The 17,709-nt window shown below is 40.1% G+C and overlaps 1 pseudogene; it reads left to right on the top strand.

Moving 5' to 3' along the window:
• The first annotated feature begins 7,796 nt into the window (after positions 1 to 7,796).
• Positions 7,797 to 8,787, top strand: LOC123814480 (annotated as a pseudogene).
• The last annotated feature ends 8,922 nt before the right edge of the window (positions 8,788 to 17,709 follow it).

Genomic DNA, 17,709 nt, shown 5'->3' with positions numbered 1-17,709 from the left:
TTTGGAGAACCAGGTGACACCTGGGACTTGGAGAAAAGTTGGGCCACGACTGCCCATGACACAGATACACTCTGGACTGGTCAGACAGTTGGACTGTGTGAAAAGCTGGGTGGCAGTTAGGAGGGGCAGCAGCACCCAAGGAAACTTTTTTCAAAAGGGGAACTGAGCTGCCATGAAGGGACATCACATGCGCAGCACCTAGGCCAACAAAGATGAAGGACTGTGGACGCAGTTTGCTCCCACTCAGTGCACCTCATGGATTGATCAAAGGGGTGCAAAATGAGGTGGATTATCAGTGCCAGCCTGATGCAAATGTTCAGAGTGGACAGTGTGGGCTGCGCAGTGTTTTGAGAGTGTAGGCTGGAAACTGGGCACCTGTAGCCCAGACTGAGCCCCTTATCTTTTCGGAACTACAGGAAAGGAAAAAATGGAGCCCAGCCCCGCTCTGCCTGCAGGATGGGGCAGGGGGTGGGGGTGGAGGGAAATATGCAAAACAGGTTAGGTAGGTTTAAAATCAGCAGGAGGCTTTTATTTACTTATTTTTTTCCAGAGTAACACAATAAGACCTGGATCTGTGAGACAGATCCAGAAGACAAATACCAACAGCTGAGACAAATTTCATTTTACTCTCCTTCACAATTGGCATGTTTTTTTAATTATTTTTTCTGTTTATTTAGGGGGTTTTTGTTTTCTATTCTACTTTTCATATTGCATTTTAATTTTCTTAATTTTTTAAATTTATTTTTACAGAGAGAAGAAAGAAGGGAGAAAGTGAGGGAGAGGAACATGATGTTCAAGAGAAATACCAATCTGTTGCCTGTCTCATGCCTTCAACTGGGGACCTGGACTTCAACCCAGGCATGTGTTGTGACTGGGAATTGAACTGGAGATCCTTTGGTTCTCAGGCTGTCATTCATTCCACTGATCCGCACCAGCCAGGGCTGCATTTTAATTTTTCTTCTTTCTCTTTGCTCATGTTACAAATAACACACTACTCTTGGTCTTTTACTTTTTATTCTGATTATATATTTCTTATACTATTGTTACTCCACATCCCACACAGCACCATTCCCTGGTCTTAATACATTTTTCCATCTTTCTGAACTTGATTACTCTTGTGGCTAACTTTATTTTCTCTCACACTACCCCAAGTTTCTATCCCTTACTCTCACTGTTTCTCCTCCATGTAACCTTGCATAAGCACTCTTCTGTATTAAGTCAGCTCACATTCTTTTCCCCCTCTAATAAGAGTCTTATTTCTTTTCCACATTTTATAAATAGTAGCTAGTTGGGGGAAATACCACCTGTAATTGCAGTACTTCTCCAAAGGTAATCCTATTTATTCACTACTTATTTGTACCTTAAATCCCATAGAATGCTCTTGTCGTCTTATTTTGCCTTCCCCTTGACTCTGATCAGCTGAGTGAGGAATTTCATTTCATTTGTTTTCTCTCTCCCTTTTTTTTTCTTTCTTCCCCCTCTCTCAACATGGGCTTTACTGCATGCTTTTATTAGACTGCTTCCCCCATCCTCTCAAAATCATTTTTCTTTACCATAGACATCTCATATTCACTTTTCATTTTTCTATAATATTCTTATTCCCATTCCACCTTTATTGAACTCCATTCAGCTGTTGTTGCTATAGACTTTGCTGTGGTTTTTCTACAATTTTGCTCCAGTTGGTCTAGTACCTTTTGATTTTTACTTCAAACCTCATAGTATACTCTTCCCTCTTCTTGCCCCATTGTTCCAATTACCCTTTCCTTTTCTGGTTTACATGTGTTGTAGAATTTTCTCTCTCCCTTTCTTCACCTCAGTTCTCTCCAAACTCTTATCAATTCTCCTCCCTCTTATACTCAAGAACATTTTCCCCTCTGTTAGTCATCTCATATTCCCTTTGTCATGTCTTATAATATCTGCAATCTCTCTTCACCTTTATTAATTTAGTGCAATTGCAGTTGAGATTGCTGATGGGGTAGGGGAGTTCTTTTTTGCTGACATAGGTCTGGTTGTCTGGTAATACTGTTTGTTAACCAACACCTGTACAACAGCATAGAAGACAAGGTGGGGCTTGTGACTACCAGTAAACCCACAACAAAGGAGCTATCAACAGGTAAAGGCCAAGTTCAACAAGAGAGGCCACACAAACAGAAGAAAGGGCAACCCTAGAGCATCCAGATAAGAAGATCAAAGAGACTATACCACTGAATCTCACAGAACTCCTACCACAGTAGTTCACACCACAAAAATAGCTAGTAAAGCAGAGAATTTGGAATCTCAGAATAAACAAAAAGAGTCACCCAAAATGAGGAGACAAAGAAAGAATGAGCAATTGAAATGAATGGAAGATTCCCCAGTAAAAGAAATAAATGAAATGGAGGCAAACAAACTCTCAAATATAAAATTCAAAAGAATGGTTATTAGGATGCTCAAGGAACTCAGTGATAATGACAAGGAACTGAGTGGGAACTACAATAGCATGAAAAAGGTAATAGAAACTGTAAACAAAAACCAGGAAGAAATAATGAATGTAATATCTGAAATAATAAAAAAAAACACTAAAAGGAATTACAAGCAGGCTGGATGAAGCAGAGGACCTAATTAGTGCACTGGAAGACCAGGTACAAAGAAATACCCAGGTAGAGCAACTGCATGAAAAAAAAAAAAACACTAAAAAATTTATGAAGATAGCTTAAGGGAACTTCAGGACCTGAACACAACAACATTCGAATCATAGGAATACCAGAAGGAGAAGAAAAGAAACAAGGGTTAGAAAACCTGTTTGAAAAAATAACGACAGAAAACTTATCTAATCTGGAAAGGGAAAAAGCCATGCAAGTTCAGAAAGTGCAGAGGGTCCCAATCAAGATGAACTTGAAGAGGCCTACTCCAAGACACATATTTAAAATGCCAAATTTTAAGGACAAAGAGAGAATCTTAAAGGCAGAAAGGCAGAAACAGGAAGTAACATACAAGGGAGCTCTGATAAGGCTAACAGCTAATTTCTCAATGCAAACACTACAAGCCAGAGGGAATGGCAAGAAATATTCCAAGTAATGAACAGCTAAGACCTGCAACCAAGACTAGTATGCCCAGCAAGGCTCTCAATTAAAATAGAAGGTTAAATAAAGAATTTCCAAGACAAGAGAAGGCTGAAAGAATATACCTCCACCAAACCAGCAATGCAAGCTAGGCTAAAGAGACTGCTTTAAAAAGAGGCAGAAAAATGAGTGAAAGAGGAACACAGGTACACAGGGGAAATTGAATAAGTGCCTATCAAAAATAACCTTAAATGTAAAGGGATTAAATGCTCCAATCAAAAGACACAGAGTAGCTGAATGGATAAGAAAGCATGACCTGCACATATGCTGCCTACAAGAGACCCACCTCAGAAAAAAAAGACCTATACAGACTTAAAGTGAAGGGTTCAAAAAAATATTCTAAGCAAATGTACAGGGAAAAAAACAGGGTAGCAATACTTATATCAGACAAAAATAGACTTTAAAACAAAGCCATAAAAAGAGACACAAAAGAACACTTCAAATATTTAAGGGAAGAATCCATGAAGAAGACATAAACATTATAAACATATATGCACCCAACATAGGAGCACCCCAATACATAAGGAAAATTTTGGAGGATTTCAAGAAATAAGTGCATTGACAGCAATGCACTTATACTAGGCAATTTTAATACCCCACTGTCAAAAATGGGTAGATCTTCCAAACAAACTATCAACAAGGATATTGCGTAATTGAACAACACCCTAGATCAAATAGACTTAACTGATATATATAAAAACTTTCATCCCAAAGAAACAAAATACACATTCTTTTAAAATGCACATGGAACATTTTCAAAGACCACAAGATAGGACACAAAACAAGTATCAACAAATTCAAGAAAAATTAAATCATATCAAGCATTTTCTCAGACCACAGAAGCCTGAACTGGAAACCAATCTCAAAGAAAAAACTCAAAACATTCAAACTCATGGAGAATAAAGAGCATACTATTAAACAATGAATGAGTTAAAAATGAAATCAAGAAGAAATCAAAAATTTTTCTGGAAACAAATGAAAATGAACACATAACAGTCCAAAACCTACGGGACACAGCAAAGTCAGTCATGAGAAGGAAGTTCAGAAAGCTACAGACCTAACTAAAAAAGAGAGAAACATTTCAAATAAACAACCTAACCATATATCAACAAGAACTGGAGGAAAAACAACAAAGACAGCCCAGAGTAAGTAGAAGGAAGAAAATAACCAAAAGCAGAGCAGAAATAAATGATAAAGAAATTAAAAGAATGATTCTAAGGATCTATAAATCCAGAAGCTGTTTCTTTGAAATGATAAGCAAAATTGACAGGCCTTTGACCAGAATCATCAAGGAAAAAAGAGAGAAGACCCAGATAATCAAAATCAGAACTGAAACAAGGGAGATTACAACTGATACCACAGAAATACAAAGAATTATAAAACATTACTATGAAGAACTATATGCCAAGAAATTTGAAAACCTGGGTGAAATGGACAAATTTCTAGAAAAATATAATTTTCCAAAACTGAATGAAAAAGAAGCAGAAAGCCTGAACAGACCAATAACAGCTGATGAAATTGAAAGAGAAATGAAAAAACTTCTGGCACACAAAAGCCCTGGACTGAATGGTTTCACAGGAAAATTTTACAAAATGTTTAAGGAAAAGCTAACTCCTCTCCTTCTCAGACTATTCCAAAAATTTGAGAAGCAGTAAGACTCCCAAACTCTTTTTATGAGGCCAGCATCATCCTAATCCCCTAAACAGATGAAGACATAACAGTGGAAGAAAACTACAGGCCAATATCACTATGAACATAGACACTAAAGTCTCCAACAAAATATTGGCAAACTGCATCTAACAATACATGAAAAATAACATACACCATGATCAAATGGGATTCATCCCAGGGATGCAAGGATGGTACAATATTTGCAAATCAATACATAATATATCACATAAACAATAGGCAAAAGTCACATGATCATATCAATAGATGCAGAAAAAGCATTTGATAAGGTACAGCACCTATTTATGATAAAAACACTCAGCAAAGTGGAGTAGAGGGAGCATAGTTCAACATAATAAAGGCCATATATGAGAAACCTACAGCCAACATCATACCCAATGGGCAAAAACTAAAAGCTTTCCCACTAAGATCAGGAACAAGACAAGGGTGCCCTCTTTCACCACTTCTATTCAACCTTGTATTGGAAGTCCTAGCCACAGTGAGTATATGAGAAAAAGAAATGAAAGGCATCCAAATCAAAAAGGAGGAAGCAAAACTGTCACTGTTTGCAGATGAGATGATAGTGTACATAGAAAATCCTATAGATTCCACCAAAAAACTATTCCACCTAATAAATTAATTTGGCAAAGCAGCAGGATACAAAGTCATTATTCAGAAATTGAGGGCATTTTTGTATGCCAACAATGAAATATCAGTAACAGAAATCAGGAAAAAAATCCCATTTGCTATGGCAACAAGAAAAATAAAGTATTTAGGAATAAACCTAACTAAGGAGGTAAAAGACCTGTACTCAGAAAACTACACACCACTGAATAAGTAAACTAAGGAAGACACAAATAAGTGGAAGTATGTACAGTGTTCACAGATTGGAAGAACGAACATCATCAAAATGGCAATAGTACCCACAGCAATGTATAGACTTAATACAATTCTTATTGAAGTACCAATGACATTTCACAGACATAGAACAAACATTTCAAAAATTTATATGGAACCATAAACAATCCCAAATATTTCCAGCAATTTTGAGAAGGAAGAACAAAGTAGAAGGGATCACAACACCTGATGTCAAAGTATATTACAGGGCAACAGTAATCAAAACATTCTGGTACTGGTATAACAACAGACACATAGATCAATGGAACAGAATGGAGACTCCAGAAATAAACCCAAGTCTCTATGGTCAATGAATATTTGACAAAGAGTGCAGAGGCATAAAATGGAGTAAAAATAGCCTCATCAACAAATGGTGTTGGGACATCTGGACAGCTACCTACAAAAAATGGAACTTGATCACCAACTTACATCATATACAAAAATATATTCAATATGGATAAAAGACTTAAATATAAGTAATGACACCATAAAAATCCTAAAGTATAACATAGGGAGGAAAATCTCAGATATTCCATGCAGCAATATTTTCACTGGTATGTCCCCTACAGCAAGGAACACAAAGGAAAGAATAAAGAAATAGGACCTCAGCCCTGGCTGGTGTAGCTCAGTGGATTGAGCTTGGGGTGAGAACCAAAGCATTGCAGGTTCGATTCCCAGTCAGGGCACATGCCTGGGTTGCAGGCCATGGCCCCTAGCAACTGCACATTGATGTTTCTCTCTGTCTCTCTTTCTCCCTCCCTTCCCTCTCTAAAAATAAATAAATCAATCTTAAAAAATCTTAAAAAAAATAAATAGGACCTCATCAAATTAAAAAGCTTCTGCATGGCTAAAGAAAACATCAACAACATGAAATGTGGGAAAATATATTTCTAAATGATACCTCAGACAAAGGTTTGATTTCCAAAATACATAAAAAACTCACATGACTCCACTTCAGGAAGACAAACAATCCAATTAAAAAATGGGCAAAGCACCTGAAGAAACACTTCTCCAAGGAGGACATACAAAGGGCCCAGAGACATTTGAAAAGATGCTCACCATCACTTGCCATCAGAGAGATGCAAATTAAAACCACAATGAGATACCACTTCACACTGGTCAAAATGGCCATGACACCACATCAACAAACAATGCATGCTGGTGAGGTTGTTGACAAAATGGAACCCAAGTGCACCATTGGTGGAAATGCAGACTGGTGCAGCTACTGTGGAAAACAGTGTGAAATTTCCTGAAAAACTAACAATGGAACTGCCTTTTGACCTGGCAATTCCATTGCTGGGACTGTACCCTAAGAATCCTGAAGCACTAATTCAAAAGAACCTATGCACACCAATGTTCTTAGCATCACAATTTATAATAGTCAAATGCTAGAAGCAACTTAAGTGCCCATCAGTAAATGAGCAGATCTAAAACCTGTGGCACATTTACACAATGGAATACTGCACAGTGGAAAGAAAGAAGGAACTCATACCCTTTGCAACAGCATGGATGGAAATGGAGAGCATTATGCTAACTGAAATAAGCCAGACAGTGAAATAAAAATACCATATGATCTCACTTATAAGTGAAACCTAATCAACAAAACAAAAAGGCAAGTACAATATAACCAGAGACATTGAAATAAAGAACTGACAGCAACCAGATGGGAAGGGGAAGAGTGATAACGAGGGAAGGAAGAGGAACAGTCATCAAGGAACATGTATAAAGGATCCATGGACAAAGCCAACAGTGGGGGTAGGATTGAGTGTTGAGGTGAAGGTGGGTGTTGTGGGGAAGACTGTCGGGGGGGAGGAGTAGGGACAACTGTAGGTGAACAACAACAACAACAATAATAATAATAATAAACTTTAAAAAAAGAATCCATCATGGGCTAACACAGCTTTCAGATATTGCTTAGAGATATTGCTAAGATGCTTTGGTGAGTGGCAGAACCATTTGGATAAGTACACATCCTACCAAAATCACTACAGAGGGGAACAAGCTCATTGAATTTATAAACTCTAGTGTATTACTTTTAAAAACCATGTTTCAGACTTTCTGCTCCTCATGTTCAACAGACAGCCATGTTTTCCTGTGCAGTGCCAGCTGCAATCCTGAGACACAATAGTGAAGGTCAAAATGAATGGATTTGGCCTATTGAGTGCCTTGTTACCAGGGCTGCTTTTAACTATAGCAAAGTTGATATTTTTGCCATCAGTGACCCCTTCAGTAACTTCATCTACATGGTCTACATGTTCTAGTATGATTCTACTCATGGCAAGTTCAAAGGCAGTCAAGGCTGAGAATGGGAAGCTTGTCATCAATGGAAAATCCATCTCCATCTTTCAGGAGCAAGATCCCACAAACATCAAATAGAGGTAGTGCTGGTGCTGAATGTGTTGTGGAGTCCACTGGTGTTTTCACTAGCTTGGAGAAGGCTGGGGCTCACGTGAAGGATAGAGCCAAGAGGGTCATCATCTCTGCCCCTTCTGCGGATGCCCCCATGTTTGTGATGGGTGTGAACAATGACAAGTATGATAACTCCCTCAAGACTGTCAGCAATACCTCTAGCACCACCAACTGCTTGGCTCCCCTGGCCAAGGTCATCCATGACAACTCTGGCATGATGGGGGGAACTGATGACTAGTCTCTCCCATCACTGCCACCTGGAAGACTCTGGATGGCCCCTCTGGAAAGCTGTGGTGAGATGGTTGAGATGCTGCTTAGAACATCATCCCTGCTTCTACTGGCACTGTCAAGGATGTGAGCAAGGTCATCCCTGAGTTGAATGGGAAGCTCCCTGGCATGGCCTCCTATGTCCCAACTCCCAGTGTGTCAGCTATGGATCTGACCTGCTGCTTAGAGAAAGGTGCCAAATACAATAATATCAGGAAGGTAGTGAAGCAGGCATCAGAGCCCCCTCAAGGGCATCCTTGGCTATATTGAGAACCAGGCTGTCTCCTGTGACTTTCACAGTGACACCCAGTTCTACACCTTCAATGCTGGGGAAGACAATGCCTTCAATGACCACTTAGTCAAGTTCATTATCTGGTATTACAGTGAATTTGGCTACAGCAACAGGGTGGTGGGCATGATTATTCATTCAGCCTCCAAAGAGTAAGAGGCCCCAGCAAGAGGAAGAGAGGCCCTCAGCTGTTGGGGGAGTCTTTGCCAGAAATCAATCCCTAACACAGGGCATCTTCTGATCTCCACTGTTTCTATCCCAGACCCCCTGAAGAAGGGGAGGGGCTTAGGGAGCCCTACCTTGTCATGTACCATCAATAAAGTTCACTGTACCCAAATACATACATACATACATACATACATAGAGCCCACGTTTTTCATCCATTTGTAGTCATGTTTCCTACACCGGTATAGGTGATGGCCTTGTCTTAGTAGGAAGAAATCATTCCTGGAGAAATTATGTTACAGAACAAACAAGGGGGGCCTGGGACGATATACAATTATTGAAAAAAAAGCCCCCAGGTCCGTCATGTCCGCTGCCAGAGGAAAGACATCTCTCAATACCAGAGATTTGTGAAAAGGAAAGGAAAGGAAATGTTTATTTAATGCTATACAAACTTAAAGTAGTGACCTAATGTCTTTATCAAAAAATCCTAAAGTCCCTTAAAACACCCATAAACAGACACACTCCTTCCTTCCTTCCCCCTTTGCCCAGTTCAGAGTACCATATCTCAGGAAAGGAAATAGAAGTCCATGGCTCAGGCAGTCCTCTGGTTATTCCCAGTTAGTACTCCATCTCGACTGGGAGACCTCCCTGGGTTCCCAGCACCCTCAGCTGAGTTGCTGGGATCTCTGCTAAAACCAGGTGGTGGTTCCCCCTTCTAAAGCTGCGGGGTTCCCCACTCTGGCAAAGGCACGTGATCCTCTCTCCCAGGGCCACGGGAGTCTCCACTCAGCCAAAACCACGTGTTTCTCCCCCTGCGCAATGGCTGCAAAAGGGGGGTGGGGTCGCCACTCTGCCAAAGCCGAGTGGCAGTTCTCTGCTAAAGCCGCATGGTGATTCTCTCTCTCAGGGCTGCGGGAGTCTCCACTCTGTCAAGGCTGTGTGGTTCTCTCTCTCAGGGCTGTGGGAGTCTGGGTTTAAATCCCCACGCCATTTCCTCTGTAGCCCCATTTCTGACTCCTCCCACACTCAGCTTCACATGCCAGAACTCATACCCTTCCAGCTTTACTGGACTGCCATCATAAGTCTGGGCATGTGTGGCCTCATGTCATGGAGCCAATCTTCTCCAAGCTCCCACACAGGTGCTGTAACTTGGGGAGGACCTGCCCCCCAGTTACATCTTAGTGGGGTAGTTACTTCCATTCCCGTGGCTCAGAGCATGGCCACAGCTATTTAACATATCTAAGTGACCAGTCAAAGGCTATAGATGTGTTAAATGACCATGCCAGAGGTTAGTTACAAGGCTGTTGCTATGCGAAACACCTCTCAAAGGCCCTGCTCGTGTCCCTTCCCCCAATCCACACCTGGTGGGGAAGGGGTGAAGACATCTTAAAATCTCCTGGACACCTTGAGTTCTGGACCCCATTTCAAATCCCTATTTGGGGTCCCCCCTCTTGGCTGCACCCTGTAACAATAATACTACCTTGAAATTTCAGAACATATTCCAAGTCATAAATGCTAACATTTGAAAGACAAAATTAATTGCTCTCATCTTTAGAAAAAGGGAAACTGAGGAAATAATTTTAAGATCACACCATAAGTCTAGAGACAAATATGATTAATTACATGATCAAACTGTTGGATCCTCCCCAGGAAAGGCAGCCACAGACTTCTGTAAAGTGAGAATCTCACTTATGTAATAGAAAACCAGGAACAATCTTAAAAGAAAAAGTTATATAGCATTAAACAAACACCACATGTTAAGAGTGGTTATCTAACTGATGATTTCAATTTTTTATTTCTGCTTATCTATAGTTTCTATTTTCCTATAATAAACATGTGTAGATTATATAATTAAAATGAAATTATTTTAAAGAGAGAAAAGAAGTAACTTATTTTCAATGCCCATATTTTTCAGCCTTTTTTTTGGAAAGGCACCAGAGAGGAGGCTTGCTTGTACCTTAGTAGGATTTGCTAAAATTCTTGAGACACTGAACACAGTTTCAGGTTATGCTTCTGAAGTTTCTTGAAGCTCTGGCCTTTTCTCCAATGTCCTAATGCTTCTTGAGTAACAGAACAGTGATATCTGAATTTCTCCTTGTATTTCAATCAACTGAAGTGCCCTTTGACTGTATTGTAGATATCACTGTTCTATTGCCTAAAAATTCAGGGGTTTTTTGCACTCGGAACAGCCCTATATTCTTTACTAGCTACACTTTTTGTTCAAAACTTTACTTACACATTGAGGTGAAATGTGCATTGTGGGAAATGCCTAGATCTTAGGTGTTCAAATAGATGACTTGTAACAAATGTATTCACCTATGTAACCAATACTCCAAGATACAGCTGTCACCCCAGGAAGTTTCCCAGTTCCAACTTTCCAGTCAATCCCCATCCTCTAGAAGGAAGTGCTCTTTTGATTTCTATTACCATGGTCTCTCTTTGCTTATTCTTCATCTTCATTTAAATAGAATCTTACTGCATGTATCCTTTTCTGTCTGGCTTCTTTCAGTGAACCTAATGTTCTTGAAATGCAGTCAGGTTGCTGTGTCTACCAGTAGTTCATTTTTATTGTTGAGTAGCCTCCCTTGATTGGCTAAGCCACAATTCTGTTACCCATTCTTCTGTGGAGGGACTTAATCATCAGCTTTTTAAAAAGTGGCTTTTTATTTTGTGAGATAATTCAGAAATAATAGAATCTCATATAACAAATACTAGTGGGAACATCTTTATCCTCTAATTGTTTGCTTCTAATATTTTATGTTCAACATTTTTCAAGTACTTTCAAAATTGTGGTAAAAAGCATATAACATAAAATTGATCATCTTAACCATTTTAAAGTGTACAATTCAGTAATATTAAGTATATTCATATTGTCACCTGATGGTTCTCCAGAACTTTTTCATCCTGCAAAAACTAGAACTCTGTACTCACCAAACAACTTCCCATTTCTCCCTCCCATCACCCCCTGGAAACCACCATTCTACCTTCTGAATCTGTGTCTGACTACTGTAGAGGAAACCTATAGTGTCTTTTGTGATTGGTTTATTCCACTTCTCATAATATCCTCAAGTTCCATTCATGTTGTAGCACATGATAGGATTTCCTTTTATTAAAAGGCTAAATAATATTCCATTGAGTATATATACCACACTGTGATTAACTATTTATTTGATGATGACTATTTGAGTTGCTTCCACCTTTGGCTATTGTAAATAATGCTGCCATGAACATGGATGTACAAATATCTGTTTGAGATTCTACTTTCAATAAATTTGAACATAAACCCAGAAGTGGGATTGCTGGATCATATGGGAGTTTAATTTTTAGTATTTTAAGGAACTGACAGCATTTTTTCCATAGTGGCTTGTACCAATTTACATTCCCACCAGCAGTGCTTTAAATATCTTTTGAAGGAATCAAATATTGTAGTTACATTTGAGGTGCTAGGTTAGCTTTTCCTTTCACTCCCCTCTTTCTCTGCCCAGAGAGAGTCACTATCCTGAATTTGGTGCTTCTCTTGCCCATGAATGTTTTTATACTACTTTGTTGACTTTTTGTATCTACTACTATAAATAACATGTCTACTGTCACTCTGATTTTTTGTTATTCTCTCCATAATGTCTTTTCTCTCTCTCATAGTTTCTTGAAGTCCTACAGTTTTGCTACAGGTTGTTTAAGTATGGCCAGGTCCAGATGTTTTCAAGTTACAAATGGTTTTAAATGTTGTTATACTTACTTTGCTCAGTATTCAGAAAACACTTTCATTCTGAGGCCCTATATCTTTCTTCAATTCTGGAAAATTAGTAATAATTTCTCTTCAAATATTGCTCCTTCACCATTCTCTCCACTCTCTTATTCTGGAATTTCTATTCCACAAATGTGAGAGTTTTACAATCATTCTCTGTATATCAATTGCTCCTTCAGCCTTTTGGCTCCCCACCACATTCTGAAAACCTCAGTGCTATGTTCCAGTGTAAAAGCATACTCTTTATCCAGCTAGAGTTCATCCCATTCACACATAGTCTATTTCTATAACTATATTATTTATTTCCAAGAGCTGTATTTACTTTTTACATTTCTCTATTTAATGATGTAAAATTTCTTCAAAATTTTTTTCAATTACAGTTGACATATAGTGTTCTATTAGTTTCAGGTATACAACGTATAATTACTTCTCAAATGGATGTTATACTTAACTACTCTGAACACTGCAAATATTTAAAGTCTATCAAGATCTATAAATTAGACTTCTGGCCAAGATGGAGGTGTAGGTAGACACACTGCCTCCTTGCACAACCAAAATAGGGACAATAATAATTTAGAAACAGAATAACAACCAGAACTGACAGAAAATTGAACTGTATGGAAGTTGGACAACCAAGGAGTTAAAATAGACACATTCATCCAGACCGGTAGGAGGGGCGGAATTGGCAGCCTGGCAGAGAGGGGTCCAGGCACAACAAGCCGTGGGGCCAGGCACATAAGGCATCCCGGGTGCCCAAGACCACAGCGGGTAGACCCTGGGTACGAAAGGCAGTGGCTGGCAGACCCTGGGCACACATGGGGTGGCAACCAGCAGACCCAGCAAGGCAGTGATTGTGAAGCAAGGCACTGCATGCAACCCAGGGTCCCAGCACTGGGAAATAGAGCCTCAGGGCACTAATTTAAAACACTTGTGGGGGTTGAGGCACAGGGAGAGACTCCCAGCCTCACAGGAAAATTCGTTGGAGATACTCATGGGATCCTAGAATGTGCACAAGCCCACCCACATGGGAATTAGCACCAGAAAGGCCCAGTTTGCTTGGGGGAAGTGGTGGAAGGGACTGAAGTCTGACAGAGAGCAGAGAACAGAGCAAATGCCATTGTTCCCTCAGACCCCGCCCCCACATACAGCATCACAACCCAGCAACATGGGTTACCCTGCCCGAGAGAATACCTAAGGCTCCACCCCTCAGTACATAACAGGCATGTCAAGGCAAGAAGAAATGGCCCAAATGAAAGAACAGATCAAAGACCCAGAAAAAACACAACTAAGTGACCAAGAGACAGCCAACCTATCAGATGCACAGTTCAAAGCTCTGGTGATCAGGATGCTCACAGAATTGGCTGACTTTGGTCACAAATCAGATGAAAAAATGAAGGCTACATTAAGTGAAATGAAGGAAAATACACAGGGAACCAAGAGTGATGGGAAGAAAACTGGGACTCAAATCAATGGAGTGGACCAGAAGGAAGAAAGATACAACCAAACAGAAAAGAATGAAGAAACAAGAATTCAAAACAGTGAGGAGAGGCTTAGGAACCTACAGGACACCTTTGAACTTTCCAACATCTGAATTATCAGGGTACCACAAGGGAAAGAGGAAGAGCAACAAGTGGAGAAGTTATTTGAACAAATAATAAAGGAGAACTTCCCCAATCTGGCAAAGGAAATAGACTTCCAGGAAGTCCAGGAAGCTCAGAGAGTCCCAAACAAGTTGGACATAAGGAGGAACACACAAAGGCACATCATAATTATAAGATAAAAATGAAGGAGAGAATCCTAGAAGCAGCAAGAGATAAGGAGACAGTAACCTACAAAGGAGTTCCCATCAGACTATCAGCTGATTTCTCAAAAGAGACCTTGCAGGCAAGAAGGGGCTGGAAAGAAGCATTCCAAGTCATGAAAGGCAAGGACCTACATCCAAGATTGCTCTATCCAGCAAAGCTTTAATTTAGAATGAAAGGGCAGATAAAGTACTTCCCAGATAAGGTCAAATTAAAGGAGTTCATAATCACCAAACCCTTATTTTATGAAATGTTAAAGGGACTTATCTAAAAAAAAAGAAGATCAAAACATGTATAGTAAAATGACAGCAAACTCACAATTATTAACAACCACACCTAAAACAAAAACAAACTAAGCAAACAACTAGTACAGGAACAGAATCACAGAAATGGAGATCACATGTAGGGTTAGCAATAGGGGAGTGGGAGGAGGAGAGAGGGGGAGAAGGTACAGAGAATAAGTAGCATATATGGTAGGTAGAAAATAGACAGGGGGAGGGCAAGAATAGTATAGGAAATGTAGAAGCTAAGGAACTTATGACACATAGACATGAACTAAAGGGGGGAATGTGGGTGGGAGAGGGGGTGCAGGACAAAGGGGAATGATGGGGAGGTAATGGGACAACTGTAATAGCATAATCAATAAAACATATTTTGAGGGACTTCCAGCAAGATGGAGAAATAGGTGGACGCACCGTACCTCCACGCACAACCAAGATTAGAGCAACAATAAATCACGGGCAGCATAACACACAGAACTGACAGGATTTTTCTGAATGGAAGTTCGACAGCCAAGAAGTTGAAGTAGACCCGTTCATCCAGACTGGTAGGAGACAACGAGCTGAGTGGGCGCGGGGCTGGCGCAGGTCGGAGGCGCGCGGAGGTTGGGGAAAGTTTGGCGCGGAATCGGCACAACAGCCATCCGGGGCGCAAGAACGCAGCGGTGATCCCTGAGTACGCAAGCTGCGGCTGCCAGACCCAGTGGGGCAGCGATTGTGGACCAGGGCAGAGCTCGCAGCCCAGGAGCCCGGGGAAGGGTCTGGGCCCAGGAGAACTGAACTGCCGCCATTGATTCCCCCCCTGCCCCCGCCCCCACATATAATGTCACAATCTAGCGACTGGGGCGCCCAGCCCCTGTGAACACCTAAGGCTCCGCCCCCCACTGTAACAAGAGCGACCAGACCGGAAAAAAAAAAATAGGAGAAACAGGGAAAGACATAAGACATGTGTACAACAGAACAGATCAGTCCCCCAGGACTCATCCTTTTGAGCGACCAAGAAATAGCCAATCTATCAGATGCACAGTTCAAAACGCTGGTGATCAGAAAGCTCACGGAATTGGTTGATTTTGGGCGCAATTTAGATGAAAGGATGCAGGTTACCATAAAAGAGATGCAGGAAGATACGTGGAGGAGACCCAATAGAGAAAGGAAGGAATCTGAGTCTCAAAACAATACAGTGGACCAGAAGGAAGATAGAATCAACCAAGCAGGAAAGCATGATGAAATAAGAATTCAAAAAATCGAGGAGAGCCTTGGGAGCATCCAAGACACCTTTAAACGTTCCAACATTCAAATTATAGGGGTACCAGAAGGGGAGGAGCAACAAGTGGAAAAGTTATTTGAACAAATAATAAAGGAGAACTTCTCCAATCTGGCAAAGGGAACAGTCTTCCAAGAAATCCAAGAAGCTCAGAGAGCCCCAAAGAAGTTGGACCCAAGAAGAAACACACCAAGGCACATCATAATTACATTAGCCAAAGTAAAAACGAAGGAGAGAATCCTAGAAGCAGCAAGAGATAAGGGGACAGTAACCTACAAAGGAGTTCCCATCAGACTGTCAGCTGATTTCTCCAAAGAGACCTTACAGGCAAGAAGGGGGCTGGAGAGAAATATTCCAAGTCATGAAAGACAAGGACCTACATCCCAGATTGCTCTATCCAGCAAAGCTCTCATTTAGAATGGAAGGGAAGATAAAGTGCTTTTCAGATAAGGTCAAATTAAAGGAGTTCATCATCACCAAGCCCTTATTTTATGAAATGCTAAAGGGACTTATCTAAGAAAAGAAGATAAAGAAAAGACATGTATAGTAAAAGGACAGAAAATTCACAATTATTAACAACCACACCTAAAGCAAAACCAAAAGAAACTAAGTAAACAACTAGAACAGGAACAGAACCACAGAAATGGAGGGCACATGGAGGGCTAGCAGCAGGGGGGGGGGTGGGAGGAGGGGGAGGGGGGGAAAAGGTATAGAGAATAAGTAGCATAGAATGTAGGTTGAAAATAGATAGGGGGAGGGCAAGAATAGTACGGGAAAGGTAGAAGCTAAAGAACTCATAAGAATGACACATGGACGTGAACTAAAGGCGGGGAACGTGGGTGGGAGAGGGGGTACAGGGAGGAGGGGAGGGAAGGGGGGAAATGGGACAAATGTAATAGCATAATCAATAAAATATATTTTAAAAATAAAATAAAACATATTTTTTAAAAATCTATAAATTAATCTTTGGTGAACAAACATTCAAAATACTGATTTTGCTGGTTATGATATTTTCCCTCATAATTTGCCCTGACACATTTACTCATTTTCTTCTCCTTAAAACATATATTGTCTTAATTCTTTCATTTTTACTTAAAGATAGTAAAACAGAGGGACATGCTTGTCTCCACATAATAATACCCACAAAGATATTACCTATATATGAATATACACTAAGAACATGATTTCAGGCTTTTCTGATTATAAAATTATATATACTAGCAAAATATTTAAAATACTTGGAGATGTTTAAAGAAGAAAACAGGATCTGTTTCATATTTATATAAATACTGTATGTTTCTGTCAATATCTGTTTTATGTTGATAGAGATATTCTATCTATATCAGTATAGATATTATTGATAAAAATATATGATTGTGGTATCATAGCACCTTTCTGATGTAAGAAGCTGCTGAGGTGACAGCCACAGAAAATCATTAAGAGATCTTAGGCACCAATAAATCATATATGTGTCAAATGAGGCTAATTACACACGAACCTTTCCTTGTCAGAATGTGGATCAAATGCACAGTGGGGTAGCTGAAGGAAATGTGCCCACTCTGCACACTGATTTAGAGGATGGACATTTGCTTAAGGAGTGCCTCTTACAGGAGTTCCCAAATCTGCTTCATCATCCAAAACATTTGGTCACATTAAAAGAAGTGGAATTCCTCTGAATAGAATTTGAATCTGAAAGCTCACTAGCAATAATGCAGATCATTTTCTGGAAGAGCTTCATATTTATTAGCTAATGGTGATTTTCTATTTTCTTTATAAACAATTCCACCTGAAAGTCTCAGAGTTGCTTTCTGTAAAAGCGACAAG

Source organism: Phyllostomus hastatus, unplaced genomic scaffold, assembly GCF_019186645.2.
Source record: "Phyllostomus hastatus isolate PE091 unplaced genomic scaffold, TTU_PhHast_1.1 phas_contig_16, whole genome shotgun sequence".
NCBI lineage: Eukaryota > Metazoa > Chordata > Mammalia > Chiroptera > Phyllostomidae > Phyllostomus > Phyllostomus hastatus.
Note: the sequence above shows the minus strand (reverse complement) of the source record. Positions and strands in the feature narration are given on the sequence as shown.